Consider the following 9,655-nt stretch of genomic DNA (forward strand, 5'->3'; position numbering starts at 1 on the left):
ATTTTATAGCTCACCATATTATGACGCATTGTGTTATGGAATACCACGTTCTGACACATAACACCTTGTTCTGGACATATCATGTTATGGCACACCACATTATGACGCATTATATTATGGCATACCACGTTCTGACACACAACACCTTGTTCTGGACATATCAAGTTATGGCACACCATATTCCGACGCTCTATGTTATGGCACACCACGTTATGTCGCACAATCTAATGGCACGCCAAGTCACACCATATTCAAGCACACCTTGTTCTGGACATATCATGTTATGGCACACCTTATTCCGACGCACTGTGTTACGGCACACCATATTCTGACACACAACACCTGGTTTTGGACATATCATGTTATGGCACACCATATTCTGACGCACAATCTTATGGCACACCAAGTCACACCTTATTCAAGCACACCTTGTTCTGGACATATCATGTTATGGCACACCATATTCTGACGCACTTTGTTAAAGCACACCACGTTCTGACACACAACACCTTGTTATGGACATATCATTTTATGGCACACCATATTCCGACGCAGTATGTTATCGCACACCACGGTCTAACACACAACACCTTGTTCTGGACATATCAAGTTATGACACACCATATTCCGACGCACTATGTTATGGCACATCACGTTCTGTCGCACAATCTTATGGCACGCCAAGTCACAACATATTCAAGCACACATTATACTGGACATATCATGTTATGCCACACCATATTCTGACGTGCTATGTTACGGCACACCACATTCTGACACTCAACACCTGGTTCTGGACATATCATGTTATGGCACACCACGTTCTGACACACAACACCTTGTGCTTGACATATCAAGTTATGGCACACCATATTCCGACTCACTATGTTATGGCACACCACGTTCTGACGCACAATCTTATAGCACACCAAGTCACACCATATTCAAGCACACCTTGTTCTGGACATATCATGTTATGGCACACCACGTTTTTACACACAACACCTTGTTCTGGACATATCATGTTATGGCACACCACGTTCTGACACACAACACCTTGTTCTTGACATATCAAGTTATGGCACATCATATTCCGACGCACTATGTTATGGCAGACTACGTTCTGTCGCACAATCTTATGGCACGCCAAGTCAGACCATATTCAAGCACACCTTGTTCTGGACATATCATGTTATGGCACACCATATTCCGACGCACTATGTTACGGCACACCACATTCTGACACTGAACACCTGGTTCTGGACATATCATGTTATTGCACACCACGTTCTGACACACAACACCTTGTTCTTGACATATCAAGTTATGGCACACTATATTCCGACGCACTATGTTACGGCACACCACGTTCTGTCGCACAATCTTATGGCACGCCAAGTCAGACCATATTCAAGCACACCTTGTTCTGGACATATCATGTTATGGGGTTTTGAGAATGGATCTGGTGGTGGCTTGTTGAATTTCTGTCGCTAGAGATGGCGGCGGAGCTTTTGGTGATTGTGGAGGTGCTATTGGTGGTGCTAGAAGTGTTGACGGAGGTTAATGTGTTCGAGGTGATGGTGTTCGAGGCGACGGTGAAGAAGAAACTAAGGTTTGAAACGGGTCACACCTCAGGTCACGGCGACTGGGTGTGACTGTTATACCGCGCTTTGTCGGGTGTGAACACGTTGCGCAAAAAAACCTGTTATTTAGGAAAAAAACGCGTTTTTTATATGTTATTTTAAAATAACGGGCATTATAACAGTTAAATAGAAAATAAAAAGGAATTATGAATCTATGATCTGAAATTCCTATCTAACGGTTATAACGTGCGTGAAAACAGTTATAGCGGGTCTAATAACGCTGTTACGACATTTTTTATATATTGTTATTTTATTCTTTTATTTTAATAATTTTATTGTAATTTTTTAATTTTTAATTTAAAAAATAAAAAAATATAAAAAAAATATTTTTAAATTCTTTTTTCTATAAATACGGTTATAACTGACGTGAAAACGGAAAAAATGGTCTAAAAAACTTGCTTTAAAATTTTATTTAGAAGCAAAAAACGTAAAATTCAGTTTTAGAAAAACAGTTATAACTTGTGTGAAAACGGAAAAACAATCCTAATAAACTACCGTTATTTCCTATTTATCAGCTTTATATAGGCACGGGGTTCGGGGACCCTCACGGCCACGGTATATGGGTGTGACCGTTATAACGGGTGTTTTTCAAACCTTGGAAGAAACTGAGAAACAAAAGAGATGAAGGAGAAGGGTATTTTCGTCAAGAGACGAAAAGAAACCGGACGGAAATCAAAATCTTTTTATGAAATTGAAATTTTATGTCAGATTTCATTTGACAAAAAAATGACCATAACAGGATCTCCCTCCCTACGGCTCCAGTTGATCGGTCCAATCAAGTTTATTGTAACCGACAAATGCTAAAATGAAGATCAGCAAAGTTATGTGCTATCCAGGATCAATCAACTGGGTGTTCGGGATTAGATTCTCTGGAAATTAAAACAACAGGGTGTCACATTAAAATGATGCTTAATATACATGCAACCAAAGGCTGATGTCCATTTACAGTATAGTAAGCTTCAAATTTATCCGGATGACCAGATGAACTACTTGAACAGATGAACTACTGGCGAGTGTGTGGATAAATATACTAGAAAGAAGGCCAAGGAGATACTTAGCTATCTGGTGACATTGTGGATGAACACACTGGAGAGTGGATCCAAATAGCTTTTTGATTGATTGCTTTGTCTAAATGGGATTCAAAGCTGTCAAGATTATTTGATCAAAATATCAATTTGACAGCATAAATTAAATTTTGGAATGAAATGGACATAATGACTTAGATTTGTGTCTATTTTCTTTTTCCTTTTTAGGTCGATATACACACTACCACAAATGAATTTCATTAAAAGTACGAAAATCGTACCGTTACGACACGGGTTATTTCTAGTGAACATACAAATGGACTAAAACCTAAAATGGGAAGTAAAACAAAAGATTTGATAGTGGGTGCAACCACTTGGATATTTGTTTACATCACCAAAGTACTTGTCTTCTGCCACCCCATGACATATGCCATAGTAAGTCCAAAACATTGAAGTTGAACATACTTGGTTACTGGATTGGAAAAATGTTTAATCAAGCTGGTCGCATTGTATTAATAAAACATGTTCTTAGTGCTTACGCTACCATTAAATGCAATGTCTTTCTTTTCCCAAAAAAACCTTGGATAACCTTGATAAGATCCAGAGAGATTTCTGGTGGCAGAAAAAGAATAAAAAGAAGAGTTACTACCCTAAAACGTGGCCTAGTATAACTAAAGATATTCGGCAAGGTGGTTTAGGGATTAGAATACCACATAAGCAAAATCTAGCTATAATCACTAATCTGGTTTGGAGACTGATTCACAACCAGGATCAATTGTGGGCTAAAATTCGTAAACACAAATACTTCAGAAAACACCATCCCTTGAAAAAATCTAGAAAGCATAAGATTTCGTGGATCTTGAATAGTATTAAAAAAGTTCTAGATGTTATTAAGTCTAACTATGTCTGGCAAGTTAATAATGGTGAATCTATCAACATTTGGACTGATTTCTGGTTTCCCAATCAAATGCAGCTTTTAATCCTTATTCGTTCTGATTGTAATATGCCTAACTGTGTTTGTGATCTAATGAATATTAATGGTGATTGGGATATGAGCATTATTAGTTCCTACATAGATAGTTCTTATCATGATGCTATAAAAGCTGTTACCACAAATACTAGTCAGCATGATAGGATTAGATGGAAATCTACGACTTCTGAAAATATTAATACTAATTTTGTTTATAACTTTCTGACTAATCTAAATTTTGATAAAGATGAAGCTAAATTCTGGAAACAGATTTGGAAACTTAATATAACCCCTAAAGTGAATATGTTCTGTTGGAAAGTTGTGACTAATGCTCTTGCTCTAGGAAAAAACATGTCCAAATATGTTAAAGATGCTAAACCTTATTTCATGTTGTGTGATAAAAATGATGTTGAGGATGAAATGCATTTGTTTGTGAACTGTGATTTTGCTAGGAAGGTCTGGCAAGCTTTTGATCTAAGTAATATTTATCAATATAGTGGAAATTTTGTCTTGCATTGGTTTAAAATCTGGATGACTGTTAAAGCCCGTAAGGGCAAACTGAACCTAATTTCTTTCATCATGTGGTCTATTTGGAAATATAGAAACAATGTTCACTTTGATAAGGTTGTGCCTGATGTGCAAAAGATGATCGATAACTTAAAAGCATCCCATCTGAAGCTTATTCCTCATAGTGATAGTAAAACTAGTCATGTTTCTACAAATGCTAAGAAAGTTCACAACAACAGACATATTACTGAGAGTGATAATTATGATTGGATTATACAGTTTGATGCTTCATTTTTCGAAGCTGATTATTCAATGGGATATGCCATCTCTATTCTAGATAATACAGGAGTCAGAAAGCATTGCCGCGCAGGATGCAGTTGGGCTTCCTGCCCTCTAGAAGCTGAAGCTAAATCTGGAATTGAGGCGATAAGGTGGATAAAGGATCTAAAGCTACAGAATTGCTGCATAGTTAATGATTGTCAAATCTTAATGAACATTATGAAAGGAAAAGCTGATCCAGAAGTTCAACCTTGGAGGTCTCATAAAAGCATCAATATATGCAAATTTTTCCTTATGCATTGTGATCCGGTTTCGTTTATATATAAACCTAGAACCTATGTTAAATTTGAAGACAAGTTAGCTAAGGAAGTAAGAACTAGAAGAATTAGTTATTTCTCTACGGAGAATGAAAGTGAAAATGTAATGAAAGGATTAATCTCGGATTAACTCCATCTTGTATATCTTGCAAACTTCCTTTATAAGAAAAAAAAACATACTTGGTGAAGTTTATTAAAAGTCCTGCATCGAAGGTTTAATGAAAAGAAGATTTGCTTGTGAAATACTCGAGCAAAGGAAAGAGACCACGTGTTAATAACAAAAACACTCTGGAGATTTGGTGTATGATGTGTGAACGGAAGGGGTAGCACATTTCTGTATTTGTTGATGAAATTAAGTGCATATTTGCACGTGGATGAGAGATGTGAAGCACCGATACACGAGTATTGGCGTTGTGTCCGTGTCGGTCACAGGACATGTGTGTAAAAATCTATACTTCATTTTACTAGTTGGGTAATATACTGTGCTAGCAAAATTAGTATAATAGTTAATTTTTATATCCGTGGGCAAACACAATGGCATAAAAATGAGTTTTTTTCATGTATTTACGTGATTAATGTATTTGATATACCGTACCACTATGATCTTAGTATATAAAAAATATTATTTATGTATATAAATAAACGCGTCCGCGTTCTGATGATTTTGGATTTTGTCCGTCCTTATACGGTGCTTCCCCGGATGAGAGTGCCTCGGAGAGTTTCGATGCTTAAAAGGGAAGTGTCAAAAGAAATGGAAATGTTTCCTTCCATAAGAAAACGAAAGGAGCAGCGAATAAAAATGAAAGTGATTTGACACGTGACACATTACTATTGGGTAGTGGCGTGGGTGAAGAGAGTTAGCTTAATTTGAAAGTCTACATATATTTGTTGAGGCAGGCACAACCAGGAGAGTCGATTTTTGGGAGACGGTAACCGACAACAATAATAGTTTTAGGTCCTTTTAGATTTTCTTTTTCTTTCCTTTTAATAATTGTAATGGATAGCTAAACCTCAACTTCTAGGACAACAGAGAAATCCGAATTATTAATAAATTGGTAATTTTATTTAATTTTTTTTATGACTTTTTCTATTAATTAGATTTTGTGCCCGTGCTATACATCGGGCAAACCCGAAGATCATCCACCACCATTTTTTTCTTTTCTTTTAACCATATTTTTGGTTTGGTGTGATGTGACTTCGCTTTCCGTCGTGCCACATTTTTGATTTGTGTGTGGCTCGGCTTTGCCCTGCCCCATCGCGCTACAGTTTTGATTTGGTGTGGTTTGGCTTCGCCTCGCCCCGTCCCAATGCATGCTAAGGATTTTTGAATTGGTGTGGCTCGGCTTATCGTCACCCCGTCCCGATGCATTTTAAATTTGTTGTGGCCGGCCATCGCCACGACCAAATTTTTTATTTAGCCCCGTCCCGTTGCTTAGGAGTTTACCCTTCCCATTTGTAGTATATAAATAATTGTTTTTCATCAAAATATTAAATCTCAAAACTAATAGCACGCTTCATGGAAATGAAACTATGATAGAAATGCATAGTAGCTCTTTCGCTTAGGAGTTTACCCTTCCCATTTGTAGTATATAAATAATTTTTTTTCCAGCATTAAAATATTAAATCTCAAAGCTAATAGCACGCTTCATGAAAATGAAACTATGATAGAAATGCATAGTAGTTCTTTCTCTTGATAAATAAAATTAAGTTTTTCTTCTTTGGGATATCCAAAGTCTTTGCAGCATCCTTTAGGTGTTGAATCCAAATGGCGAATCGGTTCTAAAAGTGTGTTGTAGTAACAGTAAATTTGAAGCTTTTACCCAATATGATTTTGCAGTACACAAAACAAAAAAAGGTTGTCCTAGTAGGCAAGTCCCCCTAGATCTAACTCTCGTGCACTGTACCACTGTTGAATAAGAAGTTACAAAAGGGAAAGGAACGAAAATTACTAAGCACTGTTCCTTTTTTTTCCTTCAAATTTATGGGTATCACAACAAATGTTTACAACAACCAAATTTTACAAACATCAAGTCCTAGGGCGTCCAAATAAACAGAAGAAAATTGATCAACATTTATAAAAGCCGTCCACCAGAACATTCACGTAATTTTACCAGCAATTTAAAGGAGGTGACTGATATTTGTTGAAGGGTGATGCTGCAAAGAGTAAAATCCCCTGCTAATAAACGTTTGCAGATCAAAACCAACATGGAACAACATACTCAGAGTAGGGTTTTCTGCATGGGAAAGCATGACAAAAATGTACCTGGAAGATATCAGAGCCTTCCGAATGCATCAATACTGTAGATGCAAATATATTCGTTTAAAACATGTCTTCACTGCTTTTGTCACGACTACCTAAATATACATCAAATTAAAAAACCCCAACTTACTGGATAAACTCCTAACTGCCGAAACGGAAGACTGTTTGTGGAAAGGACCACATAAGGAAAAAAGAGATGAAAGAGACAGTCATGGAAATAGATTGAGATCAAATTGTTAATCAGGCGCCCAATTGTATTTTGTAGCCTAGAAATGAATTTTTAAGAATCCAATTTTTAACACATTTACTTAACAATTGGATTCTTAAAAATTCATTTCTAGGCTACACAACTTAACAGAGGATACAAAAAGAAGCCTGAAGAAAACCTACTTCACATGGTACTATGCGGTTCATCCCTAAACCTTTTAGCAGACAACAAAGGACACTACTAATTGCCCATCCAAGAACATCAACGAAAAGCACCATTCCACACAATTATATCCAAATATTATAAATTTAAGCTTAACCAATAACCATAACTCAATTACGCAAGAACAAAAAATTTCAGCTGCTCCCAAAAATAAAAAACAATTACCGCAGCAAGTCAATCAGAAGAACATCAATTTACTTACCAACTTTTTTGAAAATCTGCTTGTACCTCCAGTCTATAGTGTAGGCCAAAGAACCTTGATGCATCTGCATATAGGAAAAGAGTTGGCTATTATAGTACATACCAGAGTGTATGTTTAACGAATTTATCCAAGAACCCTAAACTATTACTACTTCTTCTGAACTCATTGAAGAGTGCATATGATCATAGTCACTGCCTGGAAAAGTAGTACTACAAAAACGAAAAACCAATTTAGGACATAGAACATCATTTCTTAACCAACAAAAACATATATAATCAACATACGGCTCTAATACAAACATATAAAATGAATAATCATTAAAACCATGATCGAGCCTGTTATTGTTAGAAAATCTCACCTGGTTAGAAATGGGAGACCCTCATCTGCAAAATCAGAACAAAATCAAGAAATTTTTGTTATTAGCTTATGTTCGTTCCACGGATAAATCAAGCAAACAGACAAAATCTTTTGAATAAAAACCAAAAAGTCAAACACAGACAAATTAAAATTAAATCTAGAAAAAAGAAAGAAAAACAAACACAATCAAACGCAATTTTGGTTTCACGAATACGGTTAGGGATTTCCATTTACGCTAAAATCGTAAATGCAAAAATAAAACAAAACGAAGAACAATTATAAAAGCAGTAAAAATTAGATGTAGAAACACTAAGAAAATTCTGGTAGGAATTGTGCAGCAGAATCCACCACCATATAAACTAATTCTGTCATTTTGTTTTTATCCATGGTTTGATTCTGCAACACTACAGCAATAGCAACAACCCCTATCAAATCCTAGCTCTCCCTTTTGTCTTGGATGTCCATAATTCAGAAACAACATATATTATGTTTGTTGTGATTTTCGTAAATCAACGTATATTAAGCACATCATTAATTAAAATCTACAATCGTTAACAGCAATTATACGACGCTCACTGGAGAAAACTAATGTATCCTACAGAGATAATACCCCAACTGGACAAAGTGTCAGTTACTGTAGCTTTGATAGTTAATGTACCGTTTCCTCTCGCCATGGTTCAACTTCTTCTTCTTCTTCCTCCTTTATTATCTACAGAAATTAAACGTAAACCCCAAAACCAAATGGCAATCAACAATTCCATCAGAGATAATAAATCAAATTTACAAATTGTAAACATGAAGATTAATTAGTATCTTAGGATTAGTGATTCACAGATAAATAAGTTACAAAGAAGAAAATTATTAACTTGAGAAAAATAAGCTATAAACAAAGAAGAAAGGGAGGGATTAGATAGATCGAGGACAGAAGTAGAGAGGCAGGAGAAAAAAAGTACTGGAGTAGAATGCTAAGCTTCAAACCCTAAAAAGCAAACTAAAAAACCCATCATGGAAGCTTAATTGAATCAAGAAGAAAGGGAGAATAATAAAATCCTTCTAGGGTTTTTTCTTATATTCCTCCTCATCATCTTTCTGATTATGCTTTTCTTCCTAAAACCCTGAAACAAAAACTTCACCGAAAACACAAAAGAAGTATATTAGCTACAAAACTGCAAAAGAGTTGTGAAAGTAGAACAGAAATTTATTACGGTTTACAATCTTAAAACCCATAATGGAAGCTTAATTGAATCAAGAAAAATAAGCATAAACAAAAATCCTACCTGCAACTTCCCGTGAAGACTGTTTCCGTGAGAAAAATAAGCTCAAAAAGAAAAGCGCTGCAGAGAGACGTAATAATGGTAATGGATATGAAGAATAAAGAGAAGAAGAGAATAGAATTAGGTCGCAATGTTTTTTCTTTTTTTCTTTGTTTCCGTGAAGAACTGTTTTTTAGTTTTCTTTTTTTTTCTTGTTTTTTAATAAAAAACCGGTATTCACCGTTACATTCGTATAATTTAAGGAAAAGTGGGATGGAGAATTTTGAACGGGGCGGTGCTCACCTAAGCGTGGATATTCTCACCGCGACGTGGGGATTTATATGATTTAGAGGTTTAAAGTGTTTTATTTAAATCGATTTAATTTATTTTAATTATTTGTAATCTTTTTGAT

General features: G+C 35.7%; 1 long non-coding RNA gene across 3 annotated transcripts; it reads right to left on the reverse strand.

Moving 5' to 3' along the window:
- Positions 1–6,686: 6,686 nt before the first annotated feature.
- On the reverse strand, positions 6,687–9,404 carry LOC113358530. 3 transcript variants are annotated; one of them, XR_003364650.1, is made up of 5 exons: positions 9,268–9,404; positions 8,601–9,117; positions 7,992–8,016; positions 7,634–7,697; positions 6,687–7,096 (listed from the first exon to the last, which is right to left on the reverse strand). It is a non-coding gene; the product is annotated as an uncharacterized LOC113358530 (long non-coding RNA). The 3 variants fall into 3 exon arrangements; XR_003364649.1 differs by having other exon boundaries at positions 7,992–9,117; XR_003364651.1 differs by having other exon boundaries at positions 7,992–9,105; positions 9,268–9,380.
- Between the last annotated feature and the right edge of the window lie 251 nt (positions 9,405–9,655).

Source organism: Papaver somniferum, chromosome 3, assembly GCF_003573695.1.
Source record: "Papaver somniferum cultivar HN1 chromosome 3, ASM357369v1, whole genome shotgun sequence".
Taxonomy (NCBI): domain Eukaryota; kingdom Viridiplantae; phylum Streptophyta; class Magnoliopsida; order Ranunculales; family Papaveraceae; genus Papaver; species Papaver somniferum.